General features: G+C 42.7%; 2 long non-coding RNA genes and 2 pseudogenes across 2 annotated transcripts; 2 read left to right on the top strand and 2 right to left on the bottom strand.

Annotated features, from left to right (window-relative positions):
• Positions 1-1,487: 1,487 nt before the first annotated feature.
• Positions 1,488-2,191, top strand: LOC129526795 (uncharacterized). Its single transcript, XR_008671548.2, has 2 exons — positions 1,488-1,605; positions 1,841-2,191. It is a non-coding gene; the product is annotated as an uncharacterized lncRNA (long non-coding RNA).
• Positions 2,192-5,435: 3,244 nt separating this feature from the next.
• On the bottom strand, positions 5,436-6,310 carry LOC101151887 (histone deacetylase complex subunit SAP25-like; annotated as a pseudogene).
• A 1,665-nt stretch (positions 6,311-7,975) lies between these two features.
• On the bottom strand, positions 7,976-12,982 carry LOC101123956 (disintegrin and metalloproteinase domain-containing protein 21-like; annotated as a pseudogene).
• Positions 12,983-16,622: 3,640 nt separating this feature from the next.
• LOC109023276 (uncharacterized) lies at positions 16,623-25,750 on the top strand. Its single transcript, XR_002002671.4, has 4 exons — positions 16,623-17,097; positions 19,984-20,308; positions 22,088-22,179; positions 25,686-25,750. It is a non-coding gene; the product is annotated as an uncharacterized lncRNA (long non-coding RNA).

Below are 25,750 nucleotides of genomic sequence, written 5' to 3'. Positions count from 1 at the left end.
TAGGGAGTGGTGATGGCTCTTAACTAGCATGCTGCCTTCAAGCATCTGTTTAACAAAGCACATCTTGCACCGCCCTTAATCCATTCAACCCTGAGTGGATACAGCACATGTTTCAGAGAGCACAGGGTTGGGGGTAGGGTCACAGATCAACAGGATCCCAAGGCAGAAGAATTTTTTCTTAGTACAGAACAAAATGAAAAGTCTCCCATGTCTACCTCTTTCTACACAGACACGGCAACCATCCGATTTCTCAATCTTTTCCCCACCTTTCCCCCCTTTCTATTCCACAAAACCGCCATTGTCATCATGGCCCGTTCTCAATGAGCTGTTGGGTACACCTCCCAGACGGGGTGGTGGCCGGGCAGAGGGGCTCCTCACTTCCCAGTAGGGGCGGCCGGGCAGAGGCGCCCCTCACCTCCCGGACGGGGCGGCTGGCCGGGCGGGGGGCTGACCCACCCACCTCCCTCCCGGGCGGGGCGGCTGGCCGGGCGGGGGGCTGACCCCCCACCTCCCTCCAGGACGAGGTGGCTGCCGGGCGGAGACGCTCCTCACTTCCCATACGGGGTGGCTGCTGGGCGGAGGGGCTCCTCACTTCTCGGACGGGGCGGCTGCCGGGCGGAGGGGCTCCTCACTTCTCAGACGGGGCGGCCGGGCAGAGACACTCCTCACTTCCTAGATGGGATGGCGGCCGGGCAGAGACGCTCCTCACTTTCCAGATTGGGCAGCCAGGCAGAGGGGCTCCTCACATCCCAGACGATGGGCGGCCAGGCGGAGACGTTCCTCACTTCCCAGACGGGGTGGCGGCCGGGCAGAGGCTGCAATCTCGGCACTTTGGGAGGCCAAGGCAGGCGGCTGGGAGGTGGAGGTTGTAGCAAGCCGAGATCACGCCACTGCACTCCAGCCTGGGCACCATTGAGCACTGAGTGAACGAGACTCCGTCTGCAATCCCAGCACCTCGGGAGGCCGAGGCTGGCCGATCACTCGCGGTTAGGAGCTGGAGACCAGCCCGGCCAACACAGCGAAACCCCGTCTCCACCAAAAAAATAGGAAAACCAGTCAGGCGTGGCGGCGCGCGCCTGCAATCGCAGGCACTCGGCCGGCTGAGGCAGGAGAATCAGGCAGGGAGGTTGCAGTGAGCTGAGATGGCAGCAGTACCGTCAAGCTTCTGCTCGGCATCAGAGGGAGACCGTGGAAAGAGCGGCAGAGGGAGACCGTGGGGAGAGGGAGAGGGAGAGGGAGAGGGAGAGGGAGAGGGAGAGGGAGAGGGAGAGGAGGGAGAGGAGGGAGAGGAGGGAGAGGAGGGAGAGGGAGAGGGAGAGGGAGAGGGAGAGGGAGAGGAGGGAGAGGAGGGAGAGGGAGAGGGAGAGGGAGAGGGAGAGGGAGAGGAGGGAGAGGAGGGAGAGGAGGGAGAAGAGGGAGAGGGAGAGGGAGAGGGAGAGGAGGGAGAGGAGGGAGAGGAGGGAGAGGAGGGAGAGGAGGGAGAGGGAGAGGGAGAGGGAGAGGGAGCCCAATCAGAAGTTAACAGTTTAGCCTCTGTTGTACTTCAGAATCACCATGTCCTGGATACAATGACAGCCCAAGAAGGAGGAGCTTATGCAATCATTGGTGAGGAATGCTGCTTACATGTAAACCACTAGGGACAAATAGAATCTAATCTGAACTTTTTGCAACACAAGATAAACACTCTTCATCATATAAATGAGGCTAAACCATTCAATTGGACTGACCCATTGCCAGGGATAGGAGACTGGTTGAATGCAATATGGGTAAATGTGTTTAGATTTGTTCTTTTCTGCTTATTAATTCTCCTTCTAATTTGTGTTCTTCTCTCCCTTTGCAGATCCGCTGCCACTCAGCTACTTATACAACTCTTCTCTCCACAAATACTAATTCAGCTTTTAATTTGAAACTGTTAGGGAAGTTTCAGACAGGGAAAATAAAGGAGTTAAAAGTATGCCTGCAGCTCTAAAATATGTCAAATTAGTGTATTGATTACTTCAAGCTCAAAGTACTTTGGAAACTGTAGTTCCAGAAGTGACTATCTGACCTGCCTTTTCCTGCATATAGCAAGCCATAAAACTTCCATGGAGAAAGATGCCTTCCCTGTGCCAGGACGAGGAAATAACCCTATCTCCAGGATTGGAAATTGTTGCTTCAGTTGACCGGTACAAATAAACTAAAGTAACTCTTATCTCCCACTAGCTTTATAACTCCTCCTTGACACTCCCCACCAATAGATCTCCTAGTGACTTCCCTGGAATTCACTGTCCCTAGCTTAGATCCTTTTGTGTCACGGCCCCAATCCCTGTTGGACTGAACAAAGGGGGACAAACGCGGGAATAAAGACAAAGACAAAAGAGTATTTTTGGTTGAAGGGGTCAGGGTGCTCCTTGCTTCTAGTGAACAAGGGCTTTGAGTTTCTAGCTCCCTTCATATTTATTGAGAAAAGAAGATAGGGAGAAGGAGGTGGTTGTCAGTAGGCTGCTTGACTCGGTGCAGGCCTGCATGACTGCATTCTCTGAACAGTAGTCTCCAGATGTTCCAGTAGATAACCTCAAGGAGCATGGCGCCAGGGAGTGATTGCACCCAGCATATCTTCTGGCAGCTGTGAGTCTGCCCACATCCTGCATTCATGATAAACAGTTTGCTGTTTGATCATATAGCCTCCAGTGGAATGCTGAGTTGGTTACTACCCACAGGCTTTTGGCTGTCTATACTTTTGTCTTGTCATTTCTTCACAGATTTATTGTTCTTTTTCTAAAAGTATAAAAACTTTCTGCTTTGACCACTATTTTGGGTCTTCACACTCTTGAGGGGATATCTGTGTATATGAGTTCTCCAGGGGGCACACAAACACGTGGCAATGGTGGCAGAGATACAGGTACATTGGGCTCAATGGCATGGACTCCCACTTGCCAAGGGAGTTAATCAAGACACTTCTGCCATGAATGTCCAACTTGCCAGTGAGACAGATCAAGGCTGAGTTTCTGGGAAGGTACAATTCTTCAAGGAAACCAAACAGCGAATTAGTGAGACATTGACTACTTTGTGCCCCTTTTATCCTGGGAGGGCCAGTGATTAGTTCACACAAGAAAATATACATATTCTAGTTATGATATTGTCTATAGAGCTTAAGCCAGCACCACTACTGGGGGCATGTGGATTGTAAGATCTTTAAGGATGGAAAGGAACCTCATGCAACTTGGCATATGAATAGAGGATTCATTCACTCTTTAGTGTATGAGGTGCAGGAATGGTACGTAGCAATGAATTATATTGTTTGTATCATATATCAAATATTTAGTAGCATCTCTTCTCCTAAAGTGCTTAGAATGGCCTGCAGAAGGCAGAGCCAGAGTGCCAGCTCAGAAACAATATTCTGAAAGAATAGAATTGAGTGCCAGCCTTCACAATGCATTGTGTATATTAAGTCAGAGATTCCTACATGGTGTTTTATATGCAATAGAAAGAATATATGGGGCCCAGAACCAAGGAAGAGAAGCTGGGCGGCCTCACTTATCATCACACTTGATGATCCACTGATCTGCTTCCGTCTCTGCAACTATCTGTTCTCTAGGCAGGTCTTGGTCCACAAAGAGAATGCATCTTTGCCAGGTGACCCAGTATAAGTTCCATAGACGTGCAAGCTGCCCTCAGGGCATCTGGGACATCTTCTGTTCAAGGACTAGCAGGTAAAAAGAAAAGTCATTTTGGCAGGAGTAATTGACCCTGGATAGCAGGGGGAGGTAAGGCTGCTGAGCCCCAGTAGAGGCATGGAGGATTATATGGAGAAACTAGGGGATTCACTTGGGAGCCACTTGGAACCACCCAACGCAATGGTAACTGTGAATGGATATGTGCAGCAGTGTTGACCTCCTGGGATGAAGGTGCAAAAGATTTAAAACAAACATTACAGCAAGTGCTCTGGGTCCTCCCTGACTCCCACTTTTGTCCTTTTTCTTTTTCCTTCTTCTCTTTATTTTTTTAAAGTTAAAACAAAATTAATGTTATAAAGATGGGGTCTTGCTATGTTGCCCAAGCTAGTCTCAAAGTCCTGGGCTCAAGCATTCCTCCCACCTTGGCCTCCCAAAGTGCTAGGATTACGGGCATGAGCAACCATGCCCAGTGCCCTCCCCGAAACCCTTTCAAAAAAAAACAAAAAAAAACTATATACCTCTCACAGCCCATGGCTATCCAAAAACCCACAAGGTTTGTAAAGACAAGTTGTCAGAATTATTGTTCTGTTGGTTATTAGACTCCAAAGAAGGGACAAGGAAATACGAATAGTCTCCATCTATGAGTTTTGGTTAAGGTGAACACTGATGCTAAAATTCAAAGGACAAGGACAGCTACTCGAAACATTCCCATCTTGTAAAAACCTTGACCCTGCTTCACTTGTGATATCACCTGGTCTTCAGGTACTCCCTCATGTAGTTCAATTGAATAAAGCCTTTAACCTCTGTCTGAGTCACTTAAAAAAAACTATATATATATTTAATAATTTTGTGTTGTTACTTGGAATAGTTTTGGACAAAACGCCAACACTGCCCAGTTTTGTGTCAAAGACAGCATTATCAAAGCACCCTAATTTCCTTGGGTGGAAAGGTAAGCCCTGCTCTTGGTCTCTGATTCTTTTCTTTTTTTTTTTTCCTTCATTTAAATTTTTATTCTTGATTTCCAACTTTTATTTTAAGATCAGCGGTACATGTGCAGGATAGGACATGCAGGTTCGTTACATAGGTAAACACTGTCACGGTGGTTTGCCGCACAGATCATCCCATCACCTGACTTTCTTTCAGAGCATGGTGGTTGCATGCTTTGACTTTTTTCTAGGTACCTTTTTGTCAGATTGAAGTCAGCATTTTCCTTCCGTCTTTCAGAGTTCCTTAGATGTGCAGAGAGTTTAGGCAACTTTCCTAAGGTGGGACAAGACTCTTCTATTATCTCAAATTTCTTCTACTACGGAAACTCCTATTCAACCCAAACACCTGGCCAGATCTGTGTAGACATATGGTCTGGTGCAATGTTGATCGATCTGTTAAATTCTTAAGTGGCGTGATTTCATCAGGTATAAATTTGAAATGCACTGCCTTTGGTTACTTGGGGCATGTCAAACTTGTGCATTTTTGTGTCACCTTAGAAGAACAGGGTAGCAGAATAGCTGACACTCCATGAATAACTTACTTTAATTGGTATGAAGAAACCAAGAAAAGAAATATTTTGAACAATCTCTAGTCTTGAGTCCTGTTTTCAACAACTTCCATGGTCTTCCTTTCCCAAAGGCCTCCTCCCTTCTGTCTACCTCAGTTTATGCCTCTGATTCTCACCTCCCTTCTATCCTGATCCCTATCTTCTTTTTGTTTGTTTGTTTGTGTTTGCAAACCAACACTGTTTTATTGTCAACACAACCAGCAGCCCACTCTGCCCCGAGAAGGCTATGGACAATGGGTGTCTGGGGTCTGTGGGAGAGAGAGGTCAGCACTCTGAGAACTGCTGGGGCTACCACAGGGGCTGGGTGGGTCAGAGGTAGGGTCTGGGGGGCCAGCAGCGGAGGAGCTGGGCCTAGGCTCCCCCTGGCTCACCTGCAGCAGGCCAGTGAGAGCGATCAGCTCCGGCCCGCTGAGCCAGGCAGTGGAGGGGCCCAGGGAGAGTGACAGGCGGGGGAGAACCTTGGCAGACATGATGGGGGGTGGCGGCAGCAGTTTCAGGGAGCCCATCATCTGCTGGGGGGCCTTGGACAGGTACAGGGGGACACGCTGCCCCCGGGGCAGCAGAGGGTCCGAGAGGAAGACGTCTTCACAGCACATCACCGGGAACCCTGCATCCGGGGGCGCCTGCTGTCCATTCCAATGCCCTGTGGCAGGGGCCACGGGCCTGAGACCCCTGCCCGAGGCTGCCTCGTACAGCGGCCAGAACGAGGGGTGACACACCGTCCGGCCTGAGAACGAGGCTCCTGGGCTACAGTTGGCCCCCCACACCAGCCGAGGTCCTGCTTTGGCTTCGTACTTGGGGTCCCAGGGCGCTAGTGGAGTCATCCTCGAGGGGGCCACCTCCCAGGCCACCTGGGAGGAAGGAGGATCTGGGGCTCCGGGGGGCTGCGCAGTGGCCGGGCCTGGTGGGTGGTGGGGCAGCAGCAGCTGCTCTCTCCGGGTCCAGGAAGGGCTGTCCCATGGGGGTGTCCCCAGCTCCCTGGGGGCGTCCGCTCCGGAGCTCCAGGGCTCGCCTCCTGGTCCTTGCCCGCCGCAAGGCCTGGTCCCTCGGGCGCCTCCTCCGGGCCCGCGCCCCACCGCGGCGGCGACCAGGGCAACATTCCGCGTTCCCGAGCGCAGGACCGTACCGCCGTGTACCCGCCGCCCGGCCCGGCCCGCTCAGCCTCCCTCCGAGGTGCGGCGCGAACCTGCCCTCCTGGCGAACCCACCCCAGAGGCCTCGCGGCAAACCCTGATCCCTATCTTCTTAAAGTCCCCCTTGCTTCTTTTCTTCCACATCTCCAGCTCCCTCTTACTATTTGACCTGGAACATCACCTCTTGTTGCATATGACAAGCCCTAAAAACAAGAGAAAAGTTTTTAAAACACACACACACACACACACACACACAAACACACACACACACACACACACACACGCACACACACACTGTCACTCTGTCACCCAGGCTGGTGTGCAGTGGTACAGTCATGACTTACTGTAACCTCCAGCTCCTGGTCTCAAGTGATCCTCCTGCCTCAGCCTCCCAAGTAGCTGGGTCTATAGGGACACACTATATTACACCAGGCTGATTTTTAAATTTTTTTAGAGACTGGGTCTTGCTATCCTGCTCAGATTGGTCTTGAACTCCTGGCCTCAATTGAGCTTCCTGCCTCAGCCTCCTGAATAGCTAGGACTACAGGCACGCACCACCATGCCTAGCTAATTTCTTTATATTTTGTGTTGATAGATTCTCACTATGTTGCCTAGGTTGGTCTCAAACGGGTACTCCCTCCTCAGACTCTGGAATAGCTAGGACTACAGGTATGTGCCACCATGCCTGGAAAATTTTCTTATTTTTTAATATTTTATAGAGACATGGTCTCACAATGTTGCCCAGGTTGGTCTCAAACTCCTGGCCTCAAGGAATCCTCCCACCTCAGGCCCCCAAATCGCTGGGATTATTGGCGTGAGTCACCATGGCCCAACCTTAGTGCACTATTTCTGAAGTGATTCTTCCAGTTTTCCTTTAGGTAAGATTTTGTGTCTGTACATTTATCAGACTGTCAGTTCCATCCTGTAATTTATAGATAGGCTGGGCTTAGCCAATTATTGGAGATTTTAAATATAAGATCCCATACCTTTATATCCAGAGAAACTGAGAAGTGATTTAACAGTGAATAATGATCCTTTCTGTAACAGTAAAGACAAAAAGCCAGAGACATTACATATGGGATTCCCTAGGCTTAGCATAATGCAAAAATTATGAGAATAATGAAAATGATAGCAGACAGCGTGTACCAAGTGCCCAGAACTTTGGGAGGCCAAGGTGGATGAATCACTTGAGGCCAGGAGTTTGAGACCAGCCTGGCCAAGATGGTGAAACCCTGTCTACTAAAAATACAAAAAATTAATTTGGCGTGGTGACGCGTGCCTGTACTCCCAGATACTCAGGAAGTTTAGGTGGGAGAAGTGCTTGAATCCGGGATGCAGAGGTTGTAGTGAGCCGAGATTGTGCCACTGCATTCCAGCCTGGCAGCCTATGCACCAGAGTGAGACCTTGCCTCAAAAAAAAAAAGAAAAAAAAAAAGGAAATTAAGAGTGTGAACAAATGTATATTAGTGTACACGGGATTTGCCACAGGGGTATCTAGAAAACATTAGCCCAAAATCTTAAATGAGTACAGGTCCCCTTGTTAGTGAATGTAAGAGTTTCTGCCATCATCTATAGAAGTATTGAGAATACGACCACACATGAAATGTTAAGTAAATTTAAACACACAGACCCTTTTTAAATTGCCAAGTGATTTTACTTCAAGATGACATCAGAATTGCTAAAAGGTGATGTAACTGTCAGGGTGACTATTGATTATAACTCCCAGTTAAGTGTCAACGTGATTTTCTCCATTGTGTGGGCTCCCATTACTATGTACTCATTAGGTTCAGTAGTTTTCATTATTTTCTCTTCCATAAATTCTATTGCTTGTGAAAAGCCACCAAAGAGAAGTGAAACTAGAAAAAGGATGCAACGAGTAAATATTAAAAGTAGTGTTCAGTTTATATTCGCAAATGTGCTGGCTGTAATACGATATTGTTTGTCAGGTGGAGGGCCACTATCTATACTACCCCCTTTTCCTCTCAGTTCACATGTTGGTGGTTGCCACCCATGCAGACAGTGACAATGTTTTTTGTTGTTACATACTCCTTTGTAATTGCATGTTTTAAGATCACACTCAAAATGCAGGTCTTGATAAGAAGTACAATTGCGTTTAAGACAGTAGCTCCCTGGGCCACAGGTTGCACCATCCACTACCAGCCCCATTTCTGGCAAGTCTGTCCCCTGGTGTGCTTCATAGCCAAAGCATTTTTCTTCTTTTATGTTGTGTACTAATATATTACGAAATGTAGTGTGTTCACCTCCACCGGGAATGTGGCTGACACCGCTACAGTGCAATATTCCACAAAAAACATCATCTTCTTCACATGGAAAAGGTCTACTTCCCCCTTGCCGTAGAATAACCCCACAGTTTCCAAATCGGTTACCAATCCTATTCAATTTTTGATAGCACGCTGGGGAACTGTCTTTCACTTGGTAGCCAAAAAGGGCTTGACACTGCATATCATGGTCACTGCAGTTTCCTCTTATACAAACAGATACTGCTGAACATGGGGTTCCATCCTGGATGTAGACGTCATTTGGACACTCTTCCTTTTTCCCATCACAGTATTCCGGTAGATCACATATACCACCCAAGTCTCTGCAAACCATTCCAGGGGCAGCATATTTACACTTATGGCAGCAAAGTCCATTGCAAACACTGCCAAGAGAAAGGGTACAAGAGGCCTCACAACATCTATCACTGGCACAATCTTTAAGGGAGCCACAGTCACATTCTTCCCTCTGATTTTTGATCTTGTCTCCACAACGAGGAGCTACATACGGAAAATTAGTGTATGGAACATTTGGAGCACTCAAACAAGGATCTCATTGATTAAACTTGCGTTGTATTATCTCGTAAGAACAATTGCTCATCATATCATTAAGATCAGGAAGAGGAGCCGTGAGACAGTTGGTTCGTCGAAAACAATAACAACCAATAGAATCATGTCTCAAGCCCATGTTATGACCTAGTGCATGTGCTGTAACACATGCCCCCCTAAATAGGTGATACCTCATTATATACACAAACATTGCTCCCCAGTTGGGGTTGCATATTCCGTCAAAGCTGGCATCACACTCACTGTTTGCAAGTCAATTTGATGTAAAAACAACTGAGGTATCATGTGGAATTTGTGAAAACCATTCATAGTATTTCCACAAACCAAACTCTCCTACAACCAGGTCGGCAGGCATGTTATACAACATTACTATATCCATATCATTCCATATGCACAAAACACATACATAGACATTTAAATAAACTGGTTTGAAAATGGTATGTATGATGCTGTTAATAATCACTACATTCTCTATTATGTGTGACATATTAGGGTTCCGCATGAATAATCCATTAGTAACTGTGTAGTGAAGTTTCAAGTTTTTTCTATGATGCCTCCACAAATAAACGTGGCCTGCTCTGGGAGGCTCAGCCAGTTTTACCTTTTCAGATTCTTGATCTATCTCTTCCCCTTCAGTCTTACATCTACTAACCTCTCCTGGTCTTTCTTCTGACACAAGCAGAGATACTACATGCTCAAATTTGGAAAAAGCCTCCAGGGGTTTGATTTCATAAGTCAGGTCATCCACCTGCAGCATGCCACGCAGACCTCCACGGCAGGTGTCCAATGTGGCCACAGACCCAGGAACCCCTTCCAGGTAGCAATCGTAGTAACAGTCTCGTGGGACGAAAGGATAGTTCTCCTGCATGGCCCTTGGTCATTATCAGTAAAAACAGGTAAATGTCTGGGCATCATGTTCTTCTTGAGCTTCATGTGAATCACGTGTCTTCGGCCCCAGAAACGCATGCTGTAAGAGAGCTGGTCTGGCATCTCAACTCCACCCCTCCTGTGGGGCACTTTCCTGGGGATCACAATTTCTGAGGAAGTGAAGCGCCATCCTGGTGGGTCATGAAAACAATAGACCTGGGACAGGAGTGCCCAGAGGACAGGCAGCCAGAGAGCACCTGTCAAGGGGTCCTGGACCCAGGCAGGTCCCATGAATAAGGGAGACTCTGACCAAAGAAAATGCAGTCAAATGGGAGGCAGAAAGAGGATTCCTCAGTCTTCAGCCTTCTCCTCAGGGCAGTTATGAGGAAAGCAGAGGGAGTCTGCAGGCTTGGCACCCCCGATAGGCGAGGGGTAAGGGTTAGGCTATTACATAACAATGGTGTGCTCATCAGGGGAGGCTGTTTTCAGTGAGCTGGAGACCTAGGCCAGCAGGTCAAAGGAAGAGAAAAAAATGGCAGGAATTGAGAATAGCAGTATATAACTGAGCTGAAATGTCTCTTGTCCTCTAAGGGAAGTCATAAGTGGGGTTTGATGAGTAAGTGGGTTTAATGCAAGTTTAGGACACTTAAGGACATTTTTCTCAAGCCTAAATGAGGGAAGGACTCAACATGTAATTAAAAGAGGGAAGCGTATACAATGATAAGGAAAGTGGAAACTTCTCCTTAAAAGAATTTTGAGTGCTGCAATAAACATACGTGTGCATGTGACTTTATAGTATGATTTATAATCCTTTGGGTATATACCCAGTAATGGGATTGCTGGGTCAAATGGTATTTCTAGCTCTAGATCCTTGAGGAATCGCCACACTGTCTTCCACAATGGTTGAACTAATTTACACTCCCACCAACAATGTAAAAGCGTACCAATTTCTCTGCATCCTTTCCAGCATCTGTTGTTTCCAGACTTTTTAATGATCACCATTCTAACTGGCGTGAGATGGTATCTCGTTGTGGTTTTGATTTGCATTTCTCTAATGACCAGTGATGGTGAGCATTTTTTCATGTTTGTTGGTCGCATAAATGTCTTCTTTAGAGAAGTGTCTGTTCATATCCTTTGTCCTATTTTTGATGGGGTTGTTTTTTCCTTGTAAATTTGTTTAAGTTCCTTGTAGATTCTGGATATTAGTCCTTTGTCAGATAGATAGATTGCAAAAATTTTCTCTCACTCTGTAGGTTGCCTGTTTTCTCTAATGATAGTTTCTTTTGCTGAGCAGAAGCTCTTTAGTTAGATCCCATTTGTCAATTTTGGCTTTTGTTGCCATTGCTTTTGCTGATAAACAACTTCAGCAAAGTCTCAGGATACAAAATCAATGTGCAAAAATCACAAGCATTCCAATACACCAATAATAGACAAGCATAGAGCCAAATCATGAGTGAATTCCCATTCACAATGGCTACAGAGAAAATAAAATACCTAGGAACACAGCTTACAAGAGACCTGAAGGTCTCTTAGAGGAGAACTACAAATCACTGCTCAAGGAAACAAGAGAGGACACAAACAAATGAAGAAAACATTCTATGCTCATGGATAGGAAGAATCAGTATTGTGAAAATGGCCATACTTCCCAAAGCAATTTAGACATTCAATGCTATTCCTATCAAACTACCATTGGCTTTCTTCACTGGAGAAAGCTACTTTAAATTTCATGTGGAACCAAAAAAGAGCCCGTATAGTCAAGACAATCCTAATCAAAAAGAACAAAGCTGCAGACATGATGCTACCTGACTTCAAACTACACTACAAGGCTACAGTAACAAAAACAGCATAGTACTGGCACCAAAGCAGATATATAGACCAATGGAACAGAACAGAGGCCTCAGAAATAACACCACACATCTACAACCATCTGATCTTTGACAAACCTGACAAAAACAAGCAATGGGGAAAGGATTCCCTATTTAATAAATGGTGCTGGGAAAACTGGTTAGCCGTGACAGTAGATTTCTCATCAGAAAACAAGGAAGTGAGAAGGAAGTGGCAAAACATTTTTCAAGTACTGAAAGAAAAGAGCTATCAACCATGAATTTTATATCATGTGAAACTGTCCTTCAGGAATGAAGAGGAAATAAAGACATTCTGAAAGGAAGGAGAACTACAAGAGTTTGCAGCTAGCAGATCTACTGTTAAAGATTGGCCAAAGGACACTGTGGAAAGTAGTTTGGAGATTTCTCAAAGAATTAGAAAGAGAACTTCCATTCAACTGAGCAATCCCATTACTTGGTGTATACCAAAGAAAAATAAATTGTTCTACCAAAAAGACACATGCATCTGTATGTTCATTGCAGCACTATTCACAATAGCAAAGACATAGAACCAACATAGGTGCCCAACAATGGTGGATTCGATAAAGAAAATGTGGTACATCCACACTATGGAATACTATAGAGCCATACAAAGAATGAAATCATGCCTTTGCAGTAACTTAGATGCAGCTTGACACGATTCGTATCTGTGTCCCCATCCAAATCTCATGTTGAATTGTAATCCCCAGTGTTGGAGGTGGGGCATGGTGAAAGGTGATTGAATCATGGGGATAGATCCTTCATGAATGGTTTAGCATCATCTTCTCAGGTAATGGTGAGTGCGTTCTCATGAGATCTGTTTGTTTAAAAGTGTATAGCACCTCCCCCTTCACTCTCTTTGTCCTTCTCCAGCCATATGAAAAGTGATGGCTTCCCCTTCACCTTCTGCCATGATTGTAAGTTTCCTGAGCTCTCACCTGAAGCCAAGCGGATGACAGCATCTTGCTTCCTGTATTGCCTGCAGAAATGAGTCGATTAACTTCTTTTCTTTATAAATTACCCAGTCTCAGGTATTTCTTTATAGCAGTGTGCGAATGAACAAATACACACCTGGAGGTAACAGAAAACCAAAAACCAAATACAAATAAGAATTAGCTATAACAAATAGAAATAGATAATGAAATGGAAGACTTAAGAATTAACAATAATTACCTTAAATGTAAATGATCTTAATATACCAATCTAAAGACAGAGAGAAGGAGAGTGGATAAATAAAAATGACACAACACTATGCTGTGTATAAAAAATTCACTTCAAATCTAATTACATAGGCTGAATGTAAAAGAACTGAAAAAGATTTACCATGCAAACATTGATTTAAAAAAACCAGGAGTGTCTACATACTTTCACACACAAATGGGTACAAATATAACTGAGGAAATCTGAGTAAGCCCAGTGAATTTTATTGATGTTAACAACCCAGTTATGTTATTGTACTATAGTTTAATAACTATATTTTTCTTCCATTGGGAGAAACTAGGTAAAAGCTGTATGAGATCTCTCTATTATTTTTATAACCACCTATAATTATCTCAATAAAATTTTCAATTGAAAATTTGAATGAGTAGTTTAAAATCTTCCTAAAACGAAAACAAGCTTTGATGGTTTCATAAGCTAATTCTACCTAACAGTCAAGAAATAAATAACTCCAATGTTGTACCATTGAACATTCTTCAATTCATTTTAAGAGATGGTATAATCATGACACTTAAACCTAAGAAAGAGGGCACAAGAAAGAAAATTATAGCTTGCCCTCAATAATGACCATGGATTTAAAAATCCTACACAAATATTAAGTCAGATATAGCAATGTATAAAAAAGACAGTACATTACAACCAAGTTGAATTTATTTTAGTAATGCAATATTGTTTCAACATTTGAAAATCAATATAATTCAGCATATTAAAGATTAAGGAAGAAAGACTATATAATCAGATCCAATAATGCAATTACTTGGCTAAAATCCAACATCTATTCATAATTTAAATAAAAAACAAACATTAGCAAACTAAAATGAACCTGCAACAAACATCATACTTATCTGTGCAACAATGAAGCATTCTCTTTAAGATTTATTACAAGACACAGATTATGTATTACCACTTTCATTAATCATTGTTCTGGAGTTCCAAGCCAGCACAGTAGGCAAGAAAAGAAATAAATGTATAAGGATTGAAAAAAAAAGTAAAACTGTCATAATTTACAAAGGTTGTGATTTTCTTTGTAGAAAATCCAAAATAATCCACAGATAAATTACTCAATTAAGAGCAATTAGAATGTCTATTACATAAAATACAGTTACATAAAATAATTGTTTTATTATGGCCACAAGAAACTAAAAATAATATTTACAGGATCCTCAATATGTAAGTACCTAGAAAAAGCTAGCAAAGGTACACAAGACCTTTACTAAGGAAATTATAACTCTTTCACAAATTAGTTACCAAAACAAGAGATACACCATATTCATGGATTGGAAGACGATATTATAAAGATGTCAGTTCTCTGTTAAATTGATGTATTTATTTACTGCAATTCCAGTGAAAACTTTAAAAAGTATTTTGCTGATATCGAAACGGGAAAGTTCACTTGTGCCCCTAGAAGGGTGTGCGATGGGGGTGTGGCTTGCTTCTTAGGTGCCTGGATGCTCAAACCTCTAGCAGGATCATGCAGATGGGTAGGTTGTGGGGCTCTGAACCCAAGGCAGCGTCTAGGGGTGAATGTTTACAGCTGAAGCCCTAGTGGGCGTGTGTTACAGTATGCTCTTTCAGTTTAGCTGTCCGTAGGTGGCTTGTGTTAGCTCAATTAGACCCCTTCCCTTATCTGTCCCTTAAGGACAGAGGGCTTTCTGTATCCCAGGGTTTCCTGCCTTGGTGTACAGGAAGAATTAGATTACACATGGGTTTGAAGAATGAGTGCAAGGTTTTATTGAGTGGAAGTAGCTCTCAGCAGATGGGGGAGCCAGAAGGGAGATGGAGTGGGAAAGTGGTTTTCCCCTGGAGTTCGGTGCTCAGCAGCCGGGCTCTCCTCCGACGCCCCAGCCAAACTCCACGTTGTTCCGCCAGTCTCCTGCCAGCATCTGTCGGTGTGCTCTTATGCCCATGTGTTCCTCTCAACGTCCAGCTGCTTGTGTCTCTGCCCACTAGGGTCTTGGGGTTTTTATAGGCACAGGATGGGGGTGTGGCAGGCCAGGTGGTCTTGGGAAATGCAACATTTGGACATGAAAACAGAAATGTCTGTCCTCACCTGGGTCTGTGACCGCAAGCCTGGGGTGGAGCCCTAGCCAGGGACCATGCCCTTCCCTTCCCAGCATTTCCCTGCGCCCCCATATCAATATCACGGGAAGAATACTGTGGAAGAATAAAGTGCCAAAAATAGCCAAGACACTCTTGAGAAAAAACTTCAAGATGGGAGGAATACCTATCAGATACAGAGAGTCTTTATACAACTCTAGTAATTAGGGAGAGTGTGCTATTAGTGGAGATGTAGACAAGTATTTCAGAAGAATAGAATGGAAGCCTTGGAAAAACTCATCCAAATATTGAAACTTGGTATATAATAGGGTTGACAGCAGATAAATAGAAAAAGGATATTTCTTCCATAAATGATGCTGTAATAATGGAAAAAACAACTCACATTATACACAAAAATTAATATCTATCAGATGGCTCAAGAATCTAAATGTCAAAGGCAACTATAAAAGTTCTCCAGGGCCTTTATACACGCTGGTCCTCGTGTTCAGAATGTTCTGTTATAACCTCTGTCTGCTTAACTGCAACTCACCCTTCAGATTTCAGCTTATATATGACCTCCCCAAACAAGCCTCCTTGGTTGTCCAGGCTTAATTAGATTCTGTTGTTATAAGTGCTCAGAGGTCCTCTCCTTTTGTTTTGTCCAAACTCTTTCTTTGAGATATACTTTACATAAAATAAAGTGAACAAATCTTAAGTGTTTAGCTTGATGGATTTTTTTACGTAGGTAAATGCCTGCGTAACCACCACCCAGGTCAAGACACACAAGATGCTTCTCTTAAGTTTAGGCACTTGATTTCTTTCTATTGTCAAATAAAAGAGGAGGCAGCGAGGATTAGATGGAAGTTTTGCTAACTGGTCCTGGAAGCCTATTTACACTACTCAAAGCAACTTCTAATTTAAAAATTACGTCACTTCCACACTCTCCATTCTCTTGTGGGTCTATTTTTATATGAATTCCATTCTTATTTCAATATTATAAACTTACCATATCCTCATATACGATTCTGAAGGTACCCTTTCCATGTATTTACTCAGTATTGTCATTTTTCTTTTGAGAAATTTTTCCTTTTTTTATAAATATTTTTCTTCTAGATGACTTTCAGAAATCATTTTATCAAGCAGCCGTAAAATCATGAAACATTCTAGGAACATGTCGTACCTTTAGTTTGCTTAAATTTTTTCATTCATGTCCTTAGTGGCAGAAACTGCTATGTGAATTCTGGTCACTGGAATGTGGATTAAATTGACATATGGGATGTCCAGCCTTGCCCCTAAAATCAGTGTCCTTCCGCCTCAATGTCCTTCCCCTAAAAATTCTCCATACTCATTTCCCCATTTGACATGGCTGGAATAAAGATGGAAACGACTTCATATCAATTTTGGAAGCCATGTATTGGAGATAGGGGAGCCACAGTGATACAGACAGGGGGCGGCCAAGGGTCCCCTGCAAAACCCGCCTTCAAGCCTAAAACAGCCTGAAGGCCGAAAAATCGGATTACCGACCTGGAGAATCTCCCATTGGCCTACGCGCTGGGAGGAAGCGGTGGGGCCTCGGGAAGCTCCGGCTGTTTGCATGGGGAGGAGTCGGCCCCTCCCGTTCCTGTGCGGTAAACGGCAAGTCAGTCTGTGACATGGGGGCCTGTTGACAGGAGCCACTCTCACTCAGGAGCCCCTCTCACTTTGTTGAGAATCTTTTTCCTTTTCACCCAATACATTCCGTAACTTCTCACCCTTCAAAGTGTCTGCGTGCCTAATCTTTCCTGGTCGTGTCGCAAGAACCGAGTTTTTCCTACAACAACAAGAGGGAAGTAACCTGGGTCCCTGAATTTCATCCGAAGAGCAGCTGCCCTCTGATCTGAAATACTCATTTTGTCTTTATGTGAGGAAGATATAAACTTTCACTGGGGTAAGCTGCTGGAATTTTGAGGCTGTGTATTATAACAGCTAGCCAGTTATGACTAATGCATTTTTTAGGAGGTTCTCTAGAACTTTTCATCATTGAAATTTTATGTTTATAATTTATTTTTAATGATATATTGGTTATAATTATGTATTATATTACTTTTAAAAACATATAATAAGGTAGGAAAAATGAGAAATTAGGAAAAGTAAATTAAAATCACGGTAACATTGACATTCAATAACAGTTTTTAACATATCATTTCTATCTTTTCAGTTGTCCATTAGATGGTCACTCAATTTCTGTGCTTTCCCATGTTGTAATTTGAAAATAAGTTTATATTTCTTAAGTTCCCACTTGCCCGTAGAGTAGTTTCCAGATTTAGAAAATAAAAATATAAGATCCCTAGTTCAGTTTGAATTTTGACTAAATAATGAATAATTTTTTAGTATAAGTATGTCCCATGCAATATTAAAAATTACATTTTAAATATTACATTAAAAATTTCATTTTTAAATATTACATTAAAAATTTCTTTACATTACTTAACATTAAAAATTTGTTGTTTATCTGAAACACAAATTTAACTGGGTATCCTGAATTTTACTTGTTAACCCTAAAATGCAAGGAATTAACATGAAAATGTGCCCCCGGTTGTTTTTTCTAAGTTTCATATATTAAGAAACAGTCCAGCATGGTCCTTCCCTGTTGTCATTTTTGCTGCCCTACTGCTGTCATCCTTGCTAATGGTTCTCATAAAAAAGCCTAGCTAAAGCTGTCTATATAGCTTGTTAGAGATTCATAAACAACAATAAAATAAGACTACAAGCTTGAGTCCATCTCAGAGTCCCTTATTGGGTACCACTCTTCCAAGTTCTTTACCTACCTTCATATGGTACAGTGAATTCATTTGCATCGTTGGGAAAACTCTGAGTATCTCTGTGCCCCTAAATTCGGATTCGACTTCCCTGACACCCTTGTGAACACTTCTGCATCCTAGGCATCATCCTAAGTACTTTACATGCATTGCCTTATTTAATTGACTGAAATGACCAACGATCCTGGTTTGCCCAAGATTGTCCCAGTTTTAGTATCGCAAGTGTTGGTCCCATGAAACCCCTCCCTAGGAAGGGAGGCATTAGCTATGGCATGCATTAGCTATTTTTCCTGATGCTCAGCTATGGCATGCATTAGCTATTTTTCCTGATGCTCTCCCCTAAACTGCCCTCCCCCAACAGGCCCCAGCGTTTGTTGTTCCCCTCCCTGTGTCCTTGTGTTCTCATTGTTCAGCTCCCACCTATAAGTGAGAACATGCAGTGTTTAGTTTTCTGTTCCTGCATTAGTTTGCTGAGGATAATGGCTTCCAACTTCATCTCTGTCCCTGCAAAGGACATGATCTCGTTCCTTTTTATGGCTGCATAGTGTTCCATGGTGTATATGTACCACATTCTCTTTATCCAGTCTATCACTGATGGGCATTTGGGTTGATTCCATGTCTTTGCTATTGTGAATAGTGCTGCAGTGAACATACACATGCATGTATCTTTATAATGGAATGACTTATATTCCTTTGAGTATATACCCAGTAATGAGATTGCTAGGTCAAATGGAGAAAAAAATCTTAAAATATCCTAATTAGAATATTTCATCTATTTCCGTTAGACCCTAATTGACACAGAAGCTACTACTTACCAATATCTACTACGTACCCTGTACTTTACATTTTTTACTTAAATCACCCAATGGCCTTTTTGTGATTAGTATTATTTTCATTTAAGAAATGAGGGTGAAAAAAGCAAAGTAATATGCCCAAGGTGACATATAGTTAGTAGCAGAACTAAAATTTGAATTCTTACTGGCCTCACTTCAAAGATCAGGCACTTTCCTTAACACCATATTCCTGAAGAGATTTCATGATTCAATTTTTGTATACATCCAATAATATTTTAGATGCTGTGAGAAGAGGACCATTTAAAACTGTCAATGAATGAATTTACAAAATGAATAACTACTCACCAACAAAACATTTATGGAAATCAAAATGTTTGGTTATCAGGTAACTGAAATCAAGAGGCATTTCCAATTTGTACCATCTGCTTTGAGATGGATACAACTCCACGCTCTTCCTCAGCGCCTGTTCAAAGCTCTTTGGGAGGTCTCTCTATTCATTAATCTAACTCTTTTCTGTTAGTTATTATCAAAAACATAAGTACTAATTTCAACCTGTTTTAGACTTAACAACAAACAACACATTTAAAAGTCTGTCAGCCCCGGGTGCGGTGGCTCACGCCTGTAATGCCAGCACTTTGGGAGGCCAAGGCGGGCGGATCATGAGGTCAGGAGTTCAAGACCAGCCTCGCCAACATAGTGAAACCCCCATCTCTACTAAAATACAAAAAATTAGCCTGGCGTGGCGGCATGCGCCTGTAGTCCCAGCTACTGGGGAGGCTGAGGCAGAAGAATTGCTTGAACCCAGGAGGTGGAGGTTGCAGTGAGCCAAGATCACGCCACTGCACTTCAGCCTGGGCGACACAGCAAGACTCTGTCTCAAAAAAGTCTGTCATGTCACCTATACTCAAGGCATTGTGGAATATAGATTCTGGTTGGTTCTGCTTGCCCACTCTCTAATGTAAATCTGTCCATCTTCTAGAGAGGTCAGTTTCCACCAGTAGAAGCACAAATCCATCTTGTTAGCCCAACTGATCAACTCTCGAAATTGAATTTGTTTGTATTTGTAGTTTGCAGGTACTATAATATTGAGGCTGCCCTTCAGAAAAGTTGGGCTTTTGCTTTATTGACCACCAATGGCATGTGTCCATTAAGACAGGTTTACCTGCAAGAAACAGTTTCTTAAGCCATAAGAAATTCTCTCTCTCTTTTTTTTTCCTTAAGAAGGATTCCTGAAGTAGGCAGTTCCAGAGCTGATCAGCAACTCACAAATGTGATCGGGAGTCCAGACACTTTCCATCCTTCAACACCAGCATCATTAGCAGGCTGGCTTCTCATCCTCATACTCATCATCTCACTGTCATGAGCAGGCTGCCACAGCTCTAAGCATCAGGGCTTCACGCTAATTACATTCAAAGATGAGAAAAACAGGGCAAAGGAAAAATACCTCTTCTGTTCATCAGGAAAGAAGAATTTCCCAGATTTTCTCCTGTTCCCATGGTGGGAACTGAATCACATGGCCATCTCTAACTGTAAGGCAGGCCAAAATGTGAGTATCTGGCAAAGAGGCTTCAGAGTCCCATGATTGGCTTAGACCAATTACAATTTGTATTTATTGAGCCCTTTAATTCCTACCTTTTGGGTGCCTTTTTTGATCTTCACTCTTACTGCAGTCAAGGGAAAAGAAAGGGGAAATGGCTGTTAGGCAGCTAACAGTCTCTGCTACTCATGTGATGTCGTATCTCATACCATCTTCTGAGCTCTGATAAGCAAGAAAGGGCAATAAAGTTACCTACCTATATGCTGTGATTAGGGCTGGTCAAGAAGTGGATTATGTCTCTTTGTGGTTCCTGCATTATCCTTGGCCACAGAATGAAAAAGATAACAAAGACACCAAAAAAGGTAAAAATGTGAAGACTAAAATATTCTATAGGCTGACTCATTCCAAAGACCGATAAGAGTCTCAGCTAGGCCAAAAATACGGAGGGAACTGAAGTTGTGGTTATAAGTCAAGCAGAGAACAGTAAATCTCTGCTAGTATTTTAGTTGAAGACAGCTCCCCTTATCTTTTAAGACTAAGAATCAGCCAAGTCCCCTGATTAGAAGGGCCAGCTTATTAGGGTAAAAGTCAGGATGTGTATGCCATGATGGGCAGTTTTAAATGCTTTGAATGCCGTGTGTGTGTGTGTGTGTGTGTGTGTGTGTGTGTGTGTGTGTGTGTGTGTTCCTCAGCATGTGTTATGCACTGAAACAAGTCTGACTGACAGCTACACACCAAGTATAATAATTTGCTCTAAAAACCAGTCCCCAAGTCTGAGTCTCCGCTATCTACTTTGGATGAGGTCTTATGAATTGGGGAGGGGAGCCAGGAACCTGCCAAGGTTGTAACATGATGACATTTACCCCAGAAAACGACCACATGGAGCATAATTTTGGCTTTTGCCAATCCCAGCCTCTCCCTGCACTATTTTCTTTGGTGCCTCTAGAGCCTAGAGGCCAGTCTGTGAAATTAAAAGGCAGTGTCAATGGGAAAGTGATTACTATATAACGCAAAATTTAAAATTAGAATACCAAATTGTAGGTACCAAATGACCTCAGATATATCCACATATATGTGTGTAATTATATAAAATTAGAAACCTTAATAATAGTTATCTCCAGGTGGTGGTATTTGGATGATTTTTCTTTATGCTTTTCTGCATGTCTAATTTCCCAACAATAAATATGCGCTGCTTTCATAATCAGGTAAAATCACAAGCTTTTTTTTTCTTTTTTTAATTAGTGTCATGGAAGATGCTGTCACAACAGCTGGTCTATGCACCATCTTGGGAAGGAGCATATCTTTCAAAAGTTGTTTTCTTTTCATCAAGTAGTGCATTTCTCACTGGTGAAAGGGAGATTAATAAACAGATCAACACCAGAAGTTCTGTGATGATTTCCTAGGGGAAAGACTGCCCGGGGTGCTTGAGGCCTGGCTTGTTTGGCCTGCTGCTGCTCCTGGCCCTCCAGGGAATTTAACAGATTAATCACTGTGCTCCATTGGAGACTTTGCTATTTTTAGCTCTTTTGACTTCTAAACTGTGAGCAAACATGCAACAGGCTGAGTACCTTGCAGGTAGGTAACCAAGGCCCCATGAAGGGTAGCAGCCTTCCATTAAAAAGAAGACTACTTAAATCAAGAATGATGTCATATCTTAGGTAGAAAGTATTTAGAGAAGATGAAATCAAGCTAAAAACCTCTGGGATTATAGGCTATCCAGCTTTACCAGCAGCCAGAGGTGCAGGTCTTCCCTCATCATCTCTCACCACTCTCTCTATCATTTGCTAGGTTCTGTTAAAGACAACTTCTTCTTGCTCCTCAGAAACACTGGCTGCTCATCTGGCCCCAAAATCTGCACATGGTTCATTCCTTCATTTCATGTAAGTCATGGCTCAAATCTTACCTCCTTATAGAGACCTTCTGCCTTAGTCACTTTGGGCTGCTATAACAAAACTACCATAGGCTGGGTGGCTTAACAACAGATACTTCTTCCTCACAATTCTGAAGGTTGGGAAGTCTAAGATCAAGGTGCTGGCCTATTCAGGTTCTGGTGAGGGCCGTCTTCCTGGTTTTCTGTGGAATGCCTTCTTGCTGTATCCTCAAATGGGGAGAAGAGAGAGAAATTGCTCAGCCTCTTCATCCCCTTACAAGGGCACTAATGCCATCATGGAGGCTCTGCCTGCATGTTTTCCTTTAAACCTCATCACCCCCTAAAGGCCATACCTCCAAATACCATCACATTGCAGATTAAGGCTTCAACATATGAATTTGGGGGCCACACATTCAGTACATAGTAGCTTCCCTAAAATTCAATCTAAATTGCCACCAAAACATATCCCACCGCAGTCACTCTCTAATACCCAGCTTGAGTTTTCTTCATATCACTGATTTTTATCTGAAGTTTTATAAAAATATACCCTACTTTACTTGTTTATTATCCCTCTCCTCCATTATACTAGAAGCATGATGCAGTGGGAATTTTCTCTTATTTACTTATGTATCTGGGCAACTAGAACACTGCCATATACAGACATACTTTGTTTTATCACACTTCATTTTATCACGTTTTGTAGGTTTATGTTTTTTACAAATTAAAGGTTTCTGGCAACCATGCATTAAGCAAGTCTATTGGCATCATTTTTTTTTTTTTTTTTTGACACAGGGTCTCTCTCTGTCACCTAGTTCTGGAGCACAGTGACACTATATAGCTCACTGCAGCCTCAACCTCCTGGGCTTAAGTGATCCTCCCACCTCAGCCTCCTGAGTAGCTGGGACTACAGTTGTGCACCAGCACACCTGGCTAACTTTTTTATTTTTATTTTTTGTAGAGACAGGTTCTCACTGTGTTGCCTAAGCTAGTCTCAAGCTCCAGGGCTCAAGCAATCCTCCTGCCTCAGCCTCCCAAAATGCTGGGATTACAGGCATGAGCCACTGTGCATGGCCGTTGCATCATTTTTTCAGCAGCCTGTGCTCATGTTTGTGTCTTTGTGTCACATTTTGGTAATGCATGCAATATTCCAAACTTTTTCATTATTATTTTATCTGTTGTAGTGATTTGTGATCAGTGATCTTTGATGTTACTATTGTAATTATTTTGGGGTGCCACAAATTGCATATATGTAAGATGGCAAACCCAATTGATAAATTTTTGTATGTGTTCTGACTGCTCCACTGAGCAGCCATTTTCCCATCTCTGTCCCTCTCTTTGGGCATCCCTATTTCCTGACACACAACAGTATGGAAATTAGGCCATATAGTAACTCTACAATGGCCTAAGTGTTCAAGTGAAATGATGAGCTGCACATCTCTCACTTTAAGTTAAAAGCTAGAAATGATTAAGCCAAGTGAGGAAGGCATGTTAAAACCTGAGATTCTAGGCCTCTTGTTTCAAAGAGTTAGCAAGTTGCAAATGCAAAGGAAAAGTTCTTAAAGGAAATTAAAATTGCTACTCCAGTGAACACAATAAAACATCATTATGGCTGATATGGAAAGGTTTTAGTGGTCCAGATAGAAGATCAAACCAACCACAAAATTTATTTAAGCCAAAGCCTGTTACAGAGCAAAGCCCTAATTCTCTTTAATTCTGGGAAGCCTGAGAGAGATGAGGGAGCTGCAGAGAAAAGTTGAAAGCTAACAGAGGTTGGTTCGTGAGGCATAAGGGAAGAAACCATCTTCCTAACAAAAAAGTATAAGGTGAAGCAGCAAGTGCTGATGGAGAAGCTGCAGCAAGTTACCCAGAAGATCTAGCTAAAATTATTGATGAAGGTAGCTACACTAAACAACAGATTTTCAATGTAGATGAAATAGCCTTACCACCTAGGACTTTCACAGCTAGAGAGGAGAAGTCAATGCCTGGCTTCAAAGCTTCAAAAGATAGGCTGACTGTCTTGTTAGGGGCTAATGCAGCTGGTGACTTAAGTTGAAGCCAATGCTCATTTACCATTCAAAAAATCTTAGTGCCCTTAAGAATCATGCTAAATCTGCTCTGCCAGTGAAAGCCTGGATGACAGCACATCTGTTTATATTGTAGTTTACTGAAGATTTTTTTTTTTTTAGATGGAGTTTCGCTCTTGTTGCTCAGGCTGGAGTGCAGTAGTATGATCTGGGCTCACTGCAGCTCCACCTTCCTGGGTTCAAGCGATTCTCCTGCCTCAGCCTCCGGAGTATCTGGGATTACAGGCTTGTGCCATCATGCCTGGCTAATTTTGTATTTTTAGTACAGACGGGGTTTCTCCATGTTGATCATGCTGGTCTTGAACTCCCAACCTCAGGTGATCTGCCTGCCTCGGCATCCCAAAGTGCTGGGATTACAGGTGTGAGCCACCACACCTGGCCAGTTTACTGAAGATTTTAAGCCCCCTATTGAGACCTACTGCTCAGGAAAAAAGATTTCTTTCAAAATATTACTACTCATTGACAATGCACCTTATTATCCAAGAGCTCCGATGGAGATGTACAGGGATATTAATGCTGTTTTCATGCTTGTGAGTGCAACTTCCACTTTCAGCCCATAAATCAAGGAGTAATTTCAAATTTCAAGTTTTATTCTTTGAGAAATAAATTTCATAAAGCTATAGTTGCCACAGATAGTGATTCCTCTGACAGATCTGGGCAACATCAGTTGAAAGCCTTCTGGAAAGGATTCACCATTCTAGGTGCCATTAAGAACATTCATGATTTATGGGAAGAGGTCAAAATATCAATATTAACAGGAGTTTGGAAGAAGTTGAGTCTAACCCTCATGGATGATTTTGAGGAGTTCAAGACTTCAGTGGAGAAAGTAACTGCACATATGGTGTAAATAGCAAGAGAACTAGAATTAGAAATGAAGCCTTAAAATGTGACTGAATTGTTGTAACCTCATGATCAAACTTGAATGGATGATGAGTTGCTTTTTATGGAGGAGCAAAGAAAGTGGTTCTTGAGATGGAATCAACTCCTGGTATAGATGCTATCAACACTGTTGAGATGACAACAAAGGATTTAGAATAGTACATTAACTTAGTTGGTAAAGCAGTGACACAGTTTGAGAGGATTGACTTCAATTTTGAAAAAAGTTTTCCTGTCATTAAAATATCTCACTTTCTTTCTTCTCTCAGTATATATATATATATGCACACACACACACACACACACACATGTCCAAACCTCATGCATATATATACATATATATGTATACACACATATATATAATATATACACATATATTATATATAATATATACATATATAATACATATAATATAAATTCAATACATTTTTGTTTTGCAAAGCAAATGCTATCAAACAGCATTGTATACTACAGAGAAATCTTTCATGAGGCGAGTCAATTGATGTGGCAAACTTTATTGTTGTCTTATTTTCTGAAATTGCCACTACTACCCCAGCCTTCAGCAGCCACCCCTGTGATCAGTCAGCAGCCATAAACATTGAGTCAAGACCCTCCACCAGC

Source organism: Gorilla gorilla, chromosome 15, assembly GCF_029281585.2.
Source record: "Gorilla gorilla gorilla isolate KB3781 chromosome 15, NHGRI_mGorGor1-v2.1_pri, whole genome shotgun sequence".
Taxonomy (NCBI): Eukaryota; Metazoa; Chordata; class Mammalia; order Primates; family Hominidae; genus Gorilla; species Gorilla gorilla.
Note: the sequence above shows the minus strand (reverse complement) of the source record. Positions and strands in the feature narration are given on the sequence as shown.